At 41.0% G+C, this 19,517-nt stretch overlaps 1 protein-coding gene across 1 annotated transcript in view; it reads left to right on the top strand.

Annotated features, from left to right (window-relative positions):
• The window catches only part of LOC126088384 (metabotropic glutamate receptor 7-like), a 106,399-nt gene that overhangs the window by 24,071 nt on the left and 62,811 nt on the right, over positions 1 to 19,517 (top strand). The window lies entirely within an intron of this gene.

Below are 19,517 nucleotides of genomic sequence, written 5' to 3'. Positions count from 1 at the left end.
AGTCTTTGTGAATTTGGAAAAACGGTTGACATATACTCAGACTGGAGCACTGAGTCGGCTCCTGAAGGGTGAATTCATGCCTCCGATGCATACTTTTCCATGAGAAATAAAGATCAGCGTCTGTGTCCTGGATCAGTAGCTAATTTTAATATTCTTGTGACCACTTGCTATGGAAAGTTCATGCTTGCATGCAAAGGCAATCAAGCATTTTCCATTAGTCAAACCGCGACCCACACTCACACACACCACACCAGTACCTGACAGGAAAATTGCTGTTTTAAAAGAGGCAGAATCATGTGAGGAGGAGCATCTTCAGCCACAGCTCAGCTGTTTGTACAGTTCACCAGCCCTTGCCTATGGGACTCATACGGAGGTGGGAGTGCTATGGCCGTCCCTTACTGAAAAAGAGACAGCCACAGCATCTCAACAGGGAGTTCGGCCCTCTGCCTGCGCTACGCATTTCCTGAGTGGCCACAGACCACAGTTGGTCAGACCTATCCAGTGTCTAGCATAGGACCCCCGTCTAACCTACCTGACCGAGAATGACGTCGGAGATTTCCAGGAGCTTAAACTGTTTTGGGCTGAGCAGGAAAGCTCAGCTCTTGGAATGTCTTTAGGCTAAGAAGTGAGATAGCGATCGTCCCTCCCCCAGCTGTTCACCCAGCAAGTCCAAAGGTGCCAACCAAAGGTAGAACTGCCAGAATACAAACTGTATGCTCTGCACCTATAGAAAGGTGTGGGGGTAGTGTCAGACCTCCTGCATTACAGAGGCTTTGAGCAAGTGGCAGGAGCGCCAAAGCAGTTGAGTGTTATCTCTGTCAGTATTCCCATATCTCATGGTATGGAGCTGTTTATTTGGACGTCAAGTGATTTTACACGTATTAAACAGCACTGTGGCAAAAGACATGCTGTGGTACTAATGGTGAAAACTATGTTCTAATATTAAATTTTGTGTGTAACATTAAATGAAATTCAAACATTATACCAGACGGGTATTTCGCCTGTCTCATACATCTTGCTCACCAGATGGTAGAGTTTTGTCAGGACTGGCTCTCCCGAGGCTGTCAGTAGTTCTAATGGAATGTTCTTTACTCCTGGGGCCTTGTTTCGACTTAGGTCTTTCAGTGCTCTGTCAAACTCTTCACGCAGTATCATATCTCCCATTTCATCTTCATCTACATCCTCTTCTCTTTCCATAATATTGCCCTCAAGAACATCGCCCCTGTGTAGACCCTCTACATACTCCTTCCACCTTTCTACTTTCCCTTCTTTGCTTAGAACTGGGTATCCATCTGAGCTCTTGATATTCATGCAAGTGGTTCTCTTTTCTCCAAAGGTCTCTTTAATTTTCCTGTAGGCAGTATCAATATTACCCCTAGTGAGATACGCCTCTACATCCTTACATTTGTCCTCTAGCCATCCCTGTTTAGCCATTTTACACTTCCTGTCGATCTCATTTTCGAGACGTTTGTATTCCTTTTTGCCTGCTTTCACGTACTGCATTTTTGTTCTTTCTCCTTTCATCAATTAAATTCAGTATTTCTTCTGTTACACAAGGGTTTCTACTATCCCTCGTCTATTTACCTACTTTATCCGCTGCTGCCTTCAGTGCTTCATCCCTCAAAGCTACCCATTCTTCTTCTACTGTATTTCTTTCCCCCATTCTTGTCAATTGTTCCCTTATGCTCTCCCTGAAACTCTGTACAACCTCTGGTTTAGTCAGTTTATCAGCCGGCCGAAGGCCGGCACGGTAGCTCCGCGTGTTCGGTCAGAGGGATAGCTGCCCTCTGCAATAAAAAAAACTGAGTGAATGGATCAATAACGAAATTCAACGGGCGTCAGAGGACGTCCGCCACGAACAATTGCAACGAACTATAACGAACAAAATAGGATTAAAAAAAAATTGGCCGCGCGGTTCTGGCGCTGCAGTCTGGAACCGCGAGACCGCTACGGTCGCAGGTTCGAATCCTGCCTCGGGCATGGATGTGTGTGATGTCCTTAGGTTAGTTAGGTTTAATTAGTTCTAAGTTATAGAGGACTAATGACCTCAGCAGTTGAGTCCCATAGTGCTCAGAGCCATTTTTGAGTCAGTTTATCTCCTTAAATTCCTACCTTTTTGCAGTTTCTTCAGTTTTAATCTACAGTTCATAACCAATAGATTGTGGTCAGAGTCCACATCTGCCCCTGGAAATGTCTTACAATTTAAAATCTGGTTCCTAAATTTCTGTCTTACCATTATATAATCTATCTGAAACCTTTTAGTATCTCCAGGGTTCTTCCATGTATACAGCCTTCTTTCATGATTCTTGAACCAAGTGTTAGCTATGGCTAAGTTATGCTCTGTGCAAAATTCTACCAGACAGCTTCCTCTTTCATTTCTTACCCGCAATCCATATTCACCTGCTATGTTCCCTTCTCTCCCTTTTCCTGCTCTCGAATTCCAGTCACCCATGACTATTAAATGTTCGTCTGCCTTCACTACCTGAATAATTTCTTTTATCTCATCATACATTTCATCAATTTCTTCATCATCTGAGAGCTAGTTGGCATATAAACTTGTACTACTGTAGTAGGTTTGGGCTTCGTGTCTATCTTGGCCACAATAATGCGTTCACTATGCTGTTTGTAGTAGCATACCCGCACTCCTATTTTTTTTATTCATTATTAATTCCCTCAGACTTCAAGAAGAATATAATAATTCCAATCCCAAAGAAAGCAGGTGTTGACAAATGTGCAAATTACCGAACTATCAGTTTAATAAGTCACAGCTGCAAAATACTAACGCGAATTCTTTACAGACGAATGGAAAAACTTGTAGAGGCCGACCTCGGGGAAGATCAGTTTGGATTCCGTAGAAATGTTGGAACACGTGAGGCAATACTGACTTTACGATTTATCTTAGAAGAAAGATTAAGGAAACGCAAACCTACGTTTCTAGTATTTGTAGACTTAGAGAAAGCTTTTGACAATGTTGACTGGAATACTCTCTTTCAAATTCTGAAGGTGGCAGGAGTAAAATACAGGGAGCGAAAGGCTATTTACAATTTGTGCAGAAATTAGATGACAGTTACAAGAGTCGAGGGACATGAGAGGGAAGCAGTGGTTTGGAAGGGAGTGAGACAGGGTTGTAGCCTCTCCCCGATGCTATTCAATCTGTATATTGAGCAAGCAGTAAAGGAAACAAAAGAAAAGTTCGGAGTAGATATTAAAATCCATGGAGAAGAAATAAAAACTTTGAGGTTCGCCGATGACATTGTAATTCTGTCAGAGACGGCAAAGGACTTGGAAGAGCAGTTGAACGGAATGGACAGTGTCTTGAAAGGAGAATATAAGATGAACATCAACAAAAGCAAAACGAGGATCATGAAATGTAGTCGAATTAAGTCGGGTGATGCTGAGGGTATTAGATTAGGAAATGAGACATTTAAAGTAGTAAAGGAATTTTGCTATTTGGGGAGCAAAATAACTGATGATGGTCGAAGTAGAGAGGATATAAAATGTAGACTGGCAATGGCAAGGAAAGCGTTTCTGAAGAAGAGAAATTTGTTAACATCGAGTATTGATTTAAGTGTCAGGAAGTCGTTTCTGAAAGTATTTGTATGGAGTGTAGCCATCTATGGAAGTGAAACATGGACGATAAATACTTTAGACAAGAAGAGAATAGAAGCTTTCGAAATGTGGTGCTACAGAAGAATGCTGAAGATTAGATGGGTAGATCACATAACTAATGATGAGGTATTGAATAGAATTGGGGAGAAGAGGAGTTTGTGGCTCAACTCGACTAGAAGAAGGGATCGGTTGGTAGGACATGTTCTGAGGTATCAAGGGATCACCAATTTAGTACTGGAGGGCAGCGTGGAGGGTAAAAATCGTAGAGGGAGACCAAGAGATGAATACACTAAGCAGATTCAGAAGGATGTAGGATGCAGTAGGTACTGGGAGATGAAGAAGCTTGCACAGGATAGAGTAGTATGGATAGCTGCATCAAACCAGTCTCAGGACTGAAGACCACAACAACAGCAACCAGATGTGAAAATGTAGGGTCATGTGAATACCGATTGTTACCTCAGGGATGTTCTACAGGTTGACTTTATAGCTAGCCATAAACGTATTCCTCGCAATCTTTCTTCATTATTCTGTGCAACCACAGAAACATACGTGTCACTGATCATAACGTTCCATAGTTTTGCCATTGTTTATTAAATCCAAATGTCACAATCTGAGTTATATGTGCACGGCACTGCTTACGCTCTTAGTTGATGCGATAACATGTAATGTTATCATTGTGACGCTGAAAATTTGATTAAATGTAAGACATTCCAAACAACGAGGCATGTGATGTGTATATTTCGCTCTTCGACAGTTTTTGGTACTTAAGAACTACATGAAATATTGTTGTCTCTTTAAATTTATCTGTGCAATGATATTCATCACATTCGTTAAACAATTAATCTGTTTCATATTTGACACATCGAAAACAAAAATTTAGAAGTAGATTTGCTCTCACCTGTTTTAAACTTAGAGCAGAATGTTCATTTTTGAAATCATTTTTTATGTTACATATACAGTATATGCTAAGGTGATGTGTCGTGGTATATCCAAACTGGTAGCACATCGAAGAGATTCACTTATCTGCTAAAGGTGTGTTTCCCAACATTGTTTTTATAAAATACTTTGCTGCTTTGGAGCACCGTCTATTGAAAATATTTCATTTTACTGTAGAATATAATAATGGGACCAAACCATACGAACACACTAGCAGAAACAGCTCATTGCTGGAGTTTTTTTTTCTAATTTTTCTTTGTTGTTGTGGTGTCTTCCATCCGTACACTTATACCTCTGGAATTGTGCTGAGCCCATGGCTGAGCACTAATAACATACATGATCGCTGTGATCTTGAGTTTTTCTACTGTCATATCGAACGTTACAAACCTCCGATGAGAGTAAATTCCTTGTGCCTGCTTCATTTTGGTGTATCTTTGATAAAGTCAAATCAATTAGGGACATCTTGAGCAATGACAGCTTATGGAATTCATATGCCAAACGGAACAGATAGTAGAAGGAAAACCAAACTTGTTAACAGCATCAGGGAAATATTACACAAAATTATGACCTGTTAAGAGAATAGAACTGCTACAAAATGTGCCTGTGATGTAAACGAAAACGTTGCGAATGGAAACTACATGAACAAAAATACTCAAGATTTAGCTTCTAGTGCTAAATCTCTTGTCAATTTGGAGAAGACAAAGAAGAGATCTATAAACCTTAAGCCTTACATAACCTATCAATGAAAACGTTTAATGTTGCCCACAGTGTCTACTCTTTCATTGTTCTTTGCCACATGAGAGGAACACTTCCCTCCGCCTGTTAACTATATCCCAGCTTCGACAACTGGACGTTCGAGGTGGACTGTTTACAGCGAGTACACATTGTTTAGTAATTGTTTCAAACAGTGTCACCATACGTAGTATGTCTAGATAAAATGTTTAAGTAAGGTCATTAGTCTTTCAATGATCAGGAAAGATAAATAAGTAAGACTAGTTTAGAGAAATTTCATCTGAACCGTTTATTCCACATTCAACACAATGAATTCCTGTTTTAAACTCATGCGACAAATAAATACTTGCTTACTTCGGATTTTTCCCTTGTGCATTACTTTCAAGACTCCTATTTATTGCAAGGGTTCTACAGATCCGCGGTCGCCATTAGTTGATACCAATGCTCTTTACGTGCCTTCACAATGGCGAACTGGCAATGAAAATTCGGAATAACATGCTTTCTGTTTAAATCAAGCGTTACACTTCCCCTATTTTGACTTAGTATTTGCCTTATGCACGTAAGCGGATTTCTGTAGAATTCAGCTTTATAAACCCAACTTCCACAGTGTTTAATGGTACTTGAAGACACATCAAATGAAATCAAATCAGCCTGTGAACCGACTGTCAACACACATTACTATGCGGGCTACAATAGCTGCTACGACACTGCATTGTTGTCAGCATCACGACAGTACAGCCAAACTCGAAAGCTCTTGCGTAATGCCGGCGTTATGCGGAATCCTCTAGCAAACCAAAGGAGTCTAATGGTACGATTCGATCAAGTCCAGCATGGTGAATAACGGTTACCTTACAAAATGTGTTTGTATGGGAAGGACAACAGCGAAAGCGTACAATATTCAGAAAAAATCTCTCTGTTGCATCAGAAATACAAGCCTCTACAAAGAAATGAAATACTGATAAAATCGATCAAACGAAATACTAATGAAATCGGTCAGCATCATCTGACATCTACTGTCTCCCACGAAAACTCTAAGGAGGCAACGTCTCCAGAAACACACTTCTCAGTTCAGTAAAAAAAGACGAAAAACGCGGTATCCACCACGCTTCATTTATCGTTCCGCTTGAGTGCCAAGTAACGAGCCTTTCTTCAGGAGACCGCAACGTAAAAGCGGTCACAGTTGATGTGCCTTCTAATGGCTTTGGAAGCCCGGAATGAACGTATCTCTCAGAACCAAATTTGGAAAAACGGCAAGGTTTCGACGATTGTCTCCATGTTTTCATAAACAGCGGGCAGCTGGCTACAAAAAATGCATGAATGAGTTTTATTTTGTTTTGACTGGTAGTAAATTATGATTGAGAACTTCATAAGAAAAACAGCCCTTGTCAATGTTTTTCATTTTGCGGTTTCTGCGCTTTCTAGTAGAGATGGGGGATCCGCTCTTGAACTAATTCATAGAGTTGAATCTTTCAAAGGAGTGAACAATCAGTGATTCAGAAAAAAAGAACGGTAGCTCCAAACGTTTCCCACGGCAGAGAGAGAGAGAGAGAGAGAGAGAGAGAGGGAGAGACGGAGCATATCAGCAGCGCCTCTGCTGGTCAGAGCACAGTACACACCACACAACACAGCCAGCGCCGGCCTCTGCCCTGCTTCTACCTTGGCTGCCTGCATTGTGCAGTGCCCCATTGGATTTTGTGTTTCACATATGCCGTGCCGTCTCTGTGCGTCGTCTGCCGCGTTCAGGGCCTTGGCGCAGCTTAACTTCGTATCGAACTCTGTCGGCGATCGTTTCAGTCGCACGTCCTGCCCTCTGGGCAGTTGATACGAGCAACAGGACAGAGAGCCACCTAGCGGATAACATAGGAACTACTTGCAACAACCTGCTCGCAAGGGAATGGACGATTTGTCTCGGAGCGGGTGAGTTCACCGCTCCCCCCACCCTCGGAACTCGCCCGCTCAACGCTCACCCCACCGTCTCGACTCTAGCCAGAGCGTTGAGCAAAGCGACTCAGGTGTCACTCTGGTCTCAGCTCACGCAGTAATACAGCTCGCAGCTCAACCTGCTCGACTCAGCGCCTCTGCATCGGAGTTCGTCCCTACTGGATATTGTTCTTCGTAGTAATACCGCTATGTATATTACATTATTATGTTATGTATACATCAATTGTTTTTATTTTATTTTTATTTGTTTAAACTGATTAGATTAGGTTCCTGATGACTCCTCTTACTATAGGATTTTTATTATGGACACTCGAATTTACGCTTTAATTACGAGCGAACCGATAAATGTATCGCAAAATGTGATACACCAATATTTTCCTTGTTTTATTCTGCGTAAGGCTATATGCAGCACTTTAGTTTTACAGTCAAATTTATATATTTTTTTCTTATTCTGGTACGGATTTTGCGATTTTAGGCGTCTTCGGAAGGAAACGTTCACTTTAAAAATATATGGCTTGCGATGTATTTGTATGAGGTTAATGAAATTTTAATAGTTTATAGCCAAATATATTGTTAATGTAAATCTCAAGTTACAACATTTTCCGATCACCCAAAAAACCACGATAGTGCAAAATAAATCAATAATCAAAAACTTTGTCATATCGTGGAAATTTCAATGAACAATACAAATTTCTTACTCATTATTTGTGTTACTTCAAAATAGGATCAAATAAGATCAAAATACAGGTATAGTACTGGAATAAACCAAGTTTAAAGGGCAATGTGCCTTCCATTTATTTTCTATTGTGACTGAGTGGTGAGTCATGAAAAAGAGCTAATTCATTTCAAGGAGTGAACAGTTCTGATCCAATCTCTGAAAAGAACAGTTTTGCCCATCTCTACTTTCTAGTAGCCGTCCCTGAGACTGACGACTTGTTCTAATCAGATATGGCAGAAACGTCCCCTGTCCTGATTTATCACAGCTCAAAGATGTGAAGGTTCTACAGAACTGCCTTGTGAAAATAATTTCTGGCAAAAACAGCCTTTATCATTTGACAACGACTATTTTTGTGTGAAAGCAGGCGACAATGCAACCTCAATGTCCATTGTCGCCTTCGTAGTACTTGAATTACTTCAGTCTACCATTTGGCGAGTGACGGGTTCAGTGTCTGCGGATCAGTAACGAATTGCGAAAGCAGTGTTCAGTGGCCTAAAAAGCAAGTCAAGAAAGAAAGGGAAATGTAACTAATAAGAAGAAGCTAATAGGTGAGGAACACGTGAATTACATCGGCAAAAATGTTTCTGCCAAATTTGTTGGAGGTGACTGCAGGTAAGCACTGTTTACATTCTGTATTTCCGGCAATAAATTTTTCCATCTGCGCTTCTTAATGGGTAGGTAAGTAGGTGACCTGCAGATGCAAAAGATCACGGTACTTCCTAACGACAACAGCTAAACAAAGGCATCACCTTTTCTCCGAGTTCATATAGAATGAAGTCAAAAAATGAACAAGACTTCTATTTGTCTGGGCTTATCACCGTTGATAATGTGTAACAAACACGGTAGCGCGAAGTAATGCCTGATGTGGGAGCAAATGATGGCGATGGCAGCGGTTCACTGTCCAGTACCCCATTTGTACACAACGTATTTTCTTTTTATTATAAAATCCGAGTGGCTGCTGATGCTACTTAAATAGAGGTGTCTGTTTGTGGAGAGGGATTCGTGGTTTTCCACGCAAATCTCTCGAGGTCGACTACACACAGTGACACAGCATCTGATTTCAGACAACAGTTCTGCAAACTATATGAGAGACTAGCACAATAACAAGCCTCGTGCAGATCCCAGGCCATTCAGAGACCTCGCTGAACATCACGTATCTTCAAATAAACAAAAGGTTTCTCATTATTCATTCCGTAAGAATTTGTCCAAAAGGTGTCTGCCTGAAATTATAACTGTGAAATGCACGAAGTTTTTTTGGAGGAAAATCAAATTAATGTGCCCTAGAAACTCTACCAGAAAGTGCTCAGTACCGTCAATAAATCATCTGGATATCCTCTCTCACGTGTTCTAACCGTGACGCTCTAGAGAAGCTATGTTGCTAGCGTCAATGACAAATCCGGATCGATCGCTCATAGTGAACTGAATGAAAGTGGAAGCTTTTTATAGAAAGATGCTACAAACAGAATGCTCGAGAGGGTCTAATGACAGTTGTACCCTTCGATTACATGCAAAAACTTCATGTACCTCAGCTAACAACTAACGCAGTATTTTATGCGAGATAGCTATGGTATTATGTTTTGGGCGTACACGACCCTGCCAGTGATGAAACCGTTGTGGTCACTCATCATGAAGGAATTGTCAAGAATGAGCAGAACGAAGTGACATCTTTATTGTTTCATTACTTGAAAATTGGACAACATTCGGAGAGAGACATAGTTATGATTTCAGATAGCAGTACTGGTGAGAATAAAAATTTTGTCATGATGTATTTTCTGATGGGGTAGCGACTCCCTGAAAATGCTCAACAGAATGAACGGTCATTCAATGCTGCCCAACGATTAATATCTTTCGTTAATTTTACGTAAGAAACAGAATCAGGTCATCGAAGTACCTGATGATTGGGGCAGTCATCATCTCTTCTGAAAATATCCAACACTTTACCGCAGCTGCAAAGTAGACCAGGCAGTAATATTGAACATGAAAGAAGCTATTGACCACTACTTCAAACCATCTGCGAAAACAAAACAGTTAATTCGAAAGGTCTAAGGATACATAGATTTGAGCCATCCACGATCTACATTTTTGTGTGGGTCAGTTATACAGGACCTTGGCGTACGGTTGCACTACGAAACAACATGCAGATTCCACTTGAGATATCTGTCCGTCAGATTTCAGTAGTGTACTCAAGTTTAAGGCCTCGAAAGTTTGAGACTTCAAGGGACTTTTTCCGTTTTGTTACCGAGTGACAGCCAAAATTTTTTCAATACAATACTGTGGAGAGGAAGAAGATCGCCTGAACGTGGATATGATTGAATCTGACGACAGTAGTGGAAAAGGCCAGCGAAAGTTTATGTGATCAATCATCTTTTGTTCTGTAAAAAAATAGCACATAATGAGGTTTATAAAGTACAATAGGTGCAGCCGTCGAGTCATTCCTTCATTCTCCCGTCTTCATTTTCTGACAAAAACAGCGTATGTCAGTGAGGGTTGTACTTCGAAAAAAAAAAAAAAACCTACTAGCTACATTGAAAGGTAAGTTAGCACAGTCTCATAAAAATGCTTTAGATATTCCTAAGATGCGACATAAAAAATGTAACTGATGACAAGACCATGTACAACTATTTAGGACGTTTTTTCACTCTCCCGAAAAATGTAAGTTTTTTTTGTCGTGCGCCGTCATGGCATCAGTGAGATGGAAATAAACTTATCATTTATGATGTCGGTGAAATTTTCTGTCGTGGCGTAAGGGCACGGGAATAAATCCATAGTTAACTATTTCATTGGCTTGGCCTAGGGTTCTTGGCAAAACATTGCAGTTATTAACTGCAATGTTTTGCCAAGAAGTGCTTGGCAGAGGGTTCATCGAACCATAATCATACTATCTCTCTACCATTCCACTCCCGAACAGCGCGCGGGAAAAACGAACACCTACACCTTTCTGTTCGAGCTCTGATTTCTCTTATTCTATTTTGATGATCATTCCTACCTATGTAGCTTGGGCTCAACAAAATATTTTCGCATTCGGAAGAGAAAGTTGGTGACTGAAATTTCGTAAATAGATCTCGCCGCGACGAAAACCGTCTTTGCTTTAATGACTTCCATCCCAACTCGCGTATCATATCTGCCACACTCTCTCCCCTATTACGTGATAATACAAAACGAGCTGCCCTTTTTTGCACCCTTTCGATGTCCTCCGTCAATCACACCTGGTAAGGATCCCACACCGCGCAGCAATATTCTAACAGAGGACGAACGAGTGTAGTGTAAGCTGTCTCTTTAGTGGACTTGTTGCATCTTCTAAGTGTCCTGCCAATGAAACGCAACCTTTGGCTCGCCTTCCCCACAATATTATCTATGTGGTCTTTCCAACTGAAGTTGTTCGTGATTTTAACACCCAGGTACTTAGTTGAATTGACAGCCTGGAGAATTGTACTATTTATCGAGTAATCGAATTCCAACGGATTTCTTTTGGAACTCATGTGTATCACCTCACACTTTTCGTTATTTAGCGTCAACTGCCACCTGCCACACCATATAGCAATCTTTTCTAAATCGCTTTGCAACTGATACTGGTCTTCGGATGACCTTACTAGACGGTAAATTACAGCATCATCTGCGAACAACCTAAGAGAACTGCTCAGATTGTCATCCAGGTCATTTATATAGATCAGGAACAGCAGAGGTCCCAGGACGCTTCCCTGGGGGAACACCTGATATCACTTCAGTTTTACTCGATGATTTGCCGTCTATTACTACGAACTGCGACCTTCCTGACAGGAAATCACGAATCCAGTCGCACAACTGAGACGATACCCCATAGGCCCGCAGCTTGATTAGAAGTCGCTTGTGAGGAACGGTGTCAAAAGCTTTCCGGAAATCCAGAAATACGGAATCAACCTGAGATCCCCTGTCGATAGCGGCCATTACTTCGTGGGAATAAAGAGCTAGCTGCGTTGCACAGGAACGATGTTTTCTGAAACCATGCTGATTACGTATCAATAGATCGTTCCCTTCGATGTGATTCATAATGTTTGAATACAATATTTAAAAGAGGACGGACAAGCGAAGTGTTGGCAGTCTCCTTTTTAGTAGGTCTGTTACGTTTTCTAAGTGTCCTGCCAATAAAATGCAGTCTTTGCTTAGCCTTCCCCCACAACATTTTCTATGTGTTCCTTCCAATTTAAGTTGTTCCTAATTGTAATACCTCGGTATTTAGTTGAATTTACAACTTTTAGATTAGACTGATTTATCGTTTAACCGAAGTTCCTTTTAGCACTGACGTGGATGACCTCACACTTTTCGTTATTTAGGGTCCACACCCACTTTTCGCACCATTCTGATATCTTTTCTAAATCGTTTTGCAGTTTGTTTTGGTCTTCTGATGAATTTATTAGTCGATAAACGACAGCGCCATCTGCAAACAATCGAAGACGGCTGCTCAGATTGTCTCCAAAATCCTTTATATAGATAAGGAACAGCAAAGGGCCTATAACATTACCTTGGGGAACGCCAAAAACCACATCTGTTTTACTCGATGATTTTCCGTCAGTTATTACGGATTGTGACCTTTCTGACAGGAAATTTCAAATCCAGTCACATAACAGACGATATTCCATAAGCACACAATTTCACTACGAGCCGCTTGTGTGGTACAGTGTCAAAAGCCTTCTGGAAATCAAGAAATACGGAATCGATCTGAAATCCCTTGTCAATAACACTCAACTCTTCATGTGAATAAAGAGCTAGTTGTGTTTCACAGGAACGATGTTTTCTAAACCCATGTTGACTGTGTGTCAATAGACCGTTTTCTTCGAGGTAATTCATAATGTTCGAACACAATATATGTTCCAAAATCCTGCTGCATATCGACGTTAACGATATGGGCCTGTAATTAAGTGGATTACTTCTACTACCTTCCTTGAATATTGGTGTGACTTGTGCAACTTTCCAATCTTTGGGTACTGTTCTTTCGTCGAGCGAGCGGTTGTATATGATTGTTAAGTATGGAGCTAATGCATCAGCATACTCCGAAGGGAACCTAATTGGTATACAGCCTGGACCATAAGACTTGCTTTTATTAAGTGATTTAAGTTGCTTCACTACTCCGAGGATATGTACTTCTTCGTTACTCATGTTGGCAGCTGTTCTCGACTCGAATTCAGGAATATTTACTTCGTCTTCTTTTCTGAAGGCTTTTCGGAAGGCTGTGTTCAGTAACTCTGCTTTGGCAGCACTGTCTTCGATAGTATCTCCATTGCATTGATTGTTTCTTGTCGCTAACATACTTCACATACGACCAGAATCTCTTTGGATTTTCTGCCAGGTTTCGAGAGAAAGTTTCGTTGTGGAAACTGATACAGGCATCTCGCATTGAATTCCGCGCTAAATTACGAGCTTCTGTAAAGGATCGCCAATCTTGGGGATTTTGCGTCTGTTTAAATTTGGCATGTTTGTTTCGTTGTTTCTGCAACAGTGTTCTAACCGGTTTTGTGTACCAAGGAGGATCAGCTCCGTCGTTTGTTAATTTATTTGGTATAAATCTCTCAATTGCTGCCGATACTAATTCTTTGAATTTAAGCAACATATGGTCTACACTTACATTATTAATTTGGAATGAGTGGAGATTGTCTCTCAGGAAAGCGTCAAGTGAACTTTTATCTCCTTTTTTGAATAGGTATATTTTTCGCTTGCTTTTCGAGGATTTGGGGACTACAGTATTCAATCTCGCTACCACAACCCTGTGTTCACTAATCCCTAAAACGGTTTTGATGTTCGTTATTAACTCAGGATTATTTGTTGCTAAGAGGTCAAGTGTGTTTTCAAAATCGTTTACTATTCGCGTGGGCTCATGAACTAACTGCTCGAAATAATTTTCAGAGAATGCGTTTAGCACAATTTCAGGTGATATTTTATGCGTACCTCCGGAATTAAACATGTATTTTCGCCAACATATCGAGGGTAAATTAAAGTCACCACTAACTATTATCGTAAGAGTCGGGTACGTATTTGAAATAAGACTCACGTTTTCTTTGAACCTTTCAGCAACTGTATCATCTGAATTGGGAGGTCGGTAAAAAGATCCAATTATTATCTTATTCCGGTTGCCAACAATGACCTCTGCCCATACTAACTCTCAGGAAGTATCTACTTCAATTTCGCGACAAGTTAAACTACTTCTGACAGCAACAAACACGCCACCGCCAACCGTGTTTAGCCTATCCTTTTGGAACACCGTTAGGTTCTTCGCAAAAATTTCGGCTGAGCTTATATCCGGCTTTAGCCAGTTTTCAGTGACTATAATGATTTGAGCATCTGTGCTTTCTATTAGCGCCTGGAGCTCTGGTACTTTTCCAACACAGTTACGATAATTTACGACTGTTACACCAATGGTTCCTGTATCTACGTTTTTCCTGTGTTCAGCCTGCACCCTTTGTGACTGAAGCCCTTGTTGTGTTTACCCGAGACCCTCTAACTTAAAAAACCGCCCAGTCCACGCCACACAGCCTCTGCTACCCGTGTACCGTAGCCGCCTCCTGCGTATAGTGGACACCTGACCCATTCAGCGGAACCCGAAACCCAAACACCCTTTGCGCAAGTTGAGGAATCAGCAGCCTACACGGTCGCAGAACCGTCTGAGCCTCTGATTCAGACCCTCCACTCGGCTCTGTACCAGAGGTCCATTTTTGTGGTGGTCACGAAGTTGGTAGCACACTTTATTGAAAATGCCTTGCTATTACTAAGAGTGTGTTAAAAGATGTTTTTAGGTTCTGGACACTGATAACACATCAGTACCTCTTTGCTGAATCTTACAACCTATGGCCAGACATCGTACAAGGCACATAGCAGATGCGGAGGTGACCACGTTGTCGTCCCTCTCTCTTGACTCTTGATCGTTTCATCCTTAGATCCTTAGGATCCATGTCGAATGCCAAGTCACCGAAGATTTTCGGTCAACGCAGTCTTGGCCTAGTGCACAGGCAATGGTAAAGGTGGCAAAAAGTATGTTGTAAATATAATTCGACAACAATTAATTAAATTTGTTTTTTTATTTTTTAGCGTGGGCACAGAGTACTCCACCGCTCGTGGTATGAAAAATCGTGGTATGAAAAATACCTTGGTGCTACTAGGGTCAGGTAGCTCCCACACTGGAGGCGCTGCGTAAAACCAAGAAAAGAGATTCTGCGCAGCGTTGTGTGTGTTTGGGATGTAAACCGCACCGCTCTGCAAATAGTCGAGCAACAAAGATCGACCTCGGCGCAGTCTCGGTACATCAAAGGGATCTGTTTCTCACTACTGAGCCGGTACGAGACGGTAGTGCGTAACCATGACAGTAGTGAACCGACAGAAGGTGCAATGGCACTCATACCCCAGGGTAAAGAAGTGGGGGGGGGGGGGGGGGCAGGATCGAGGACCCACCATAGCTCTCAGGCAAAGGGAGAATGTAGAGCAATCAGCTTTCAAGAAAATGAATTAAAAGTCCGTTTTACACAGGGTTTTAACAGGGTCAGAACTGAACTTTTTTATGGCTACTTACAAGTCACAGTACGTCTACCAAAATTTGCTTCACAATGAAAAATGCTTCATAAGCCCCCCCCCCCCCCCCCCCATTTGCTCCCCTTGTCCCTCAAAACCATTGTATGGGCGCTCTTAGGGATATACCAACCGCTGTTATAAGACCGAACGGGGTGGCGCAGTGGTTAGCACACTGTCCTTGCATTCAGGAGGGCGACGGTTCAATCCCGCGTCCGGCCATTCTGATTTACGTTTTCCATGATTTCCGCACGGCCGACTTCCTTCCCCATCCTTCCCTAATCCGATGAGACCGATGACCTCGCTGTCTGGTCTCCTCCCCCAAACAACCCAACCCAACCCCTATTATAAGCTGTTTTATGTGCGACGAAAATGTGCAAGTGTAACATTTTTTAAAAAATACTTGTAGTGCGTCTTAACAGCTAAAATGTCAGTACATTTCCTTCTGTGCGAAAAATTTCGGGGTAGGTTTAGACATGTAGGATTGGGCCATTCCCTTTTCAGAATATCACTTCCACACTGGGTTAGTAATTATTTTGTTGACGTATTCAATCTTTGTCTTTCCCCATAGTTTTTAAACCTTTACAGCTCCCTCAAGTACCATGGAAGTACGCGATGTCTTAACCAATGCCCCTTCTTCTTGTCAACGTTTTCCACAAGTTCCTCTCCTTGCCACTTCTGTGGAGAACCTCCTCATCTCTCATGTTACCAGTCCACCTAATTTTCAATATTCTTTTATAGCGCCACATATCAGACTGTTCGATTCTCTTCTTTTCCAGCTTTTCCATGATTCACTCCCGTTCAGTGCTCTGATCCAAAATACATCCTCAGAAATTTCTCAAATTAAGGCCGATGTTTGACATTAGTAGGATTCTTTTGACCAGGAATGCCTTCTTTGTCCGTACTAGTATGTTTATTGGATTCCGTACCTCAATCTGTAAAAATGTAACCCATTTACGATCTCTCTGCTGTCCGTCTGACTGTCTGTCAGACTGTTAAGAACCCTTTCTCTCAGGAACAGATGGATTTATCAAGTTCAAATTTATTTCACGTATTAAAGCCCATGGTCCATTGGAGGTGCAAAAATTTCAAGTCACTTCATTCAACAGATTCGGCCATTTATGCCATATATTTTGTTACTCGAAAACTCACTCATCAGAACTATAGGTGCTTCCTACTGGCATAGAATAATTAAATTTGGCAAGAAGATGGGTTTCACTGTACACGTCCAACGAAAAAAAAACAAAAATTGTGAATTTGTAATTATATAACACGAAAAAATATTTTTTGTCATTTTTTATCCGTCAGTCTTCTGAACTTTTTTTCTATTGAACAGTTGGCCCCATCACGTTCAAATTTAAGTCGCACACTAAGGTTTATGTTCCCTTGGCGGTGTAAAAAATTGTCAGCTTCTAAGTTAATGCAATCAGACAATGCGGCCATTAATGTCACTACTAGAAAATTCACTCATCAAAACCTACAGTATGCTTCCCGTTGACTAAGAAGCATGAAATTTGGCAAGAAGTAAGGTTTCACAGTATAATAAAAGAAAAAAATATCAGCAATATCTAATTTGTAATTATATCACACGAAAAACTTATTTATCATTTTTTTATCTCTCTGTCTGTCTGTTCGTCTGTTCAAATCATTTTTCTCTGGAACAGTTCGGTATATCTCTTTCAAATGTATGTAACATATTAAGGTCTATAATCCCTTGGGGGTGTAAAAATTGTAAGCTTCTAAGTCAATGCAATCAAAAAATACGGCCATTTATAGAATATTTTTATTCTACATAATTCACTCATCAAAATCTGGAGGTTGCTTCCTGTTGACTAGAATCATGAAAGTCGACAAGAAGCAAGGTTTCACAGTACAATTAAAGGAAAAAGAATCCGAAAATTGCTAATTATATCACGTGAAAATAAATCTCTTTTGTCATTTTTTATCCATCTGTCAGCCTTTATCGTCTGTTGCGACAGTCCTTCTCTGGAATAGTTTATCATATCAAGTTCAAATTTGTGTCACATATTAAAGTCTATGGCGCTTTGCTGGTGTTAAAAATTTAAGCTTCTGAGTCAGTTCATTCAAAAGATTCTGTCATTATGTCAAATGTTTTGATACTCGTCAAAACCTATAGGGTAGGCCCTGCTTCCAGGGTAAGCCCTACTTCCCGTTGACCAAGAATCATGAAATTCGGCAAAAAACAAGGTTTCACAGTACAAGTAAAGTACAAAATCTGATACTCGTTAAATTGTAATTATATCACGAAAATATCTTTTGCCATTAGAACATACGTTATATTCATCATCTTTTAATAAGAGACGAGCATTACTACATGCAAACATATAATGTAAGTTGTAGTCATGATTTAGTAAGTAAATAAAAATGTTTTATTAAATAAAGTTTGTACGGAACCCTCAGTGCACGAGATCAACTCGCACTTGGCCAATTTTTTATGTCCTGGGTTTGTTAGTCATGGGTTATTTTGCTTACAAGATAGCAGAATTCCTTCTCTTCATGTACTCCGTGGTCCTAAATTTTGATGGTAAGTTGACCACTAATTTCATTTCTGCTGCTTGCCATTACTTTTCTCTTTCTTCGGTTTACTTTCAGTCCTTATGCTGTGTCAGTAGACTTTTCGTTGCATTCAGTATATCCTATAAGCCTTCCTCGCCTTCACTCTGTACAGCAATGCATCAGCGAATCTTATAAGTGATTTCCTACCGATCACTACCGACATGAATACCAATTAAAATGATATTTCCGCCACAAATTTTTCTACTTTTGAGCACTGATATCACGAACTGACGACGCTTTTTACGTCCTCCTACCCCTATCAGCTTATGGTAAAGAAGTATGAAAGCATCACCTGCAGTTTTCAGAGTTTCGTCTTCCAATTTTATGAGTGCGAACATTAATATACACCAGAACCCTGTTGTGCACCTACGAACACAACGCTCCAGTTTGCTCAGTTCTGCGCCGTTTTGCGTTCTCTGCGTCGCGCGTTTCTGGACGTGGTTTTACACAGATGGGCACCCGCAAGGAGCAAGGGGGAGGAGGGGGGGGGGGGACGGGAAGAGGGGTCACCTACAGCCCACCCCTACTCTGGAATCTGGAGTACAAAATTATTATTCACTGCAGATTCCTCGTACACTTCCAGAAACGGTAGTCTGTGATTCTGTTAAACCAGGTGTTGCCACACTTTTCCTCTGACGGAACACTTTGAGAATCTTGCTACTTTAACGGAACACTTTTCTCATTTTGAGGGTTAATAATGTTTTAAATAATAATATAGCCAACATGTCGAAAACAAAACCGATTTGCTATTAATAAAAGGCTGGTGCGTAAGGTTGTAGCGTTTTTGTTCTGCACGTTGATGTTCCGCTTGCTATGGGATTATTTATCCATTTTCATTTTTTATTTGGAGTTCGCTGTTGCTATTCGAGTTTACATACATATTGTCATTTTCTCATTTGGAGATAAAGAGTGGGGCTTTGGACACCAGAAAATGGAGTGTCAAGTGGAGAAATCTGAATATTTCCGATGTATTCTTCTGTCTGAATTCAGTACAAGGGTGTGACAACAGCGGAGTCAGCCAGAAACGTTAGCACCGTGTACGGGGATAATGCCATGGACGTTTTCTCATTTTAAGGAAGATCGTTTTGACATTAGTGACTCTTCGTGTTCAGGAAATTCTTCGGGTTTTGATGAAGATCGTTTTAACGCATTAAACCACAATAATACAACTCAGTGTAGAGAACTGGCAAATGTGATGAACTGTGATCATTCCACATCGTACGATATTTGCATGCAATGGGGAAGGTTCAATAATCGGGTGTATGGGTATCTGTACCGCATGCTATAAGCCAAAATCACAAAAATCAGCGGGTGGCCATATGTGCATCCCTGCTTGCTCGTCATCAGTTGGTTCGAGAACAACACCGACCATTCCCATCCTTTATCGTTATTAGTGGTCAGAAATAGTGTCTTTATGCTAACGCAAAGAAAAGAAAGGATCGTTTGAACTCAAAGCAGTTAACTCCCGTACAAA

The sequence above is a fragment of the Schistocerca cancellata genome, chromosome 6 (assembly GCF_023864275.1).
Source record: "Schistocerca cancellata isolate TAMUIC-IGC-003103 chromosome 6, iqSchCanc2.1, whole genome shotgun sequence".
In the NCBI taxonomy this organism is placed as follows: domain Eukaryota; kingdom Metazoa; phylum Arthropoda; class Insecta; order Orthoptera; family Acrididae; genus Schistocerca; species Schistocerca cancellata.
Note: the sequence above shows the minus strand (reverse complement) of the source record. Positions and strands in the feature narration are given on the sequence as shown.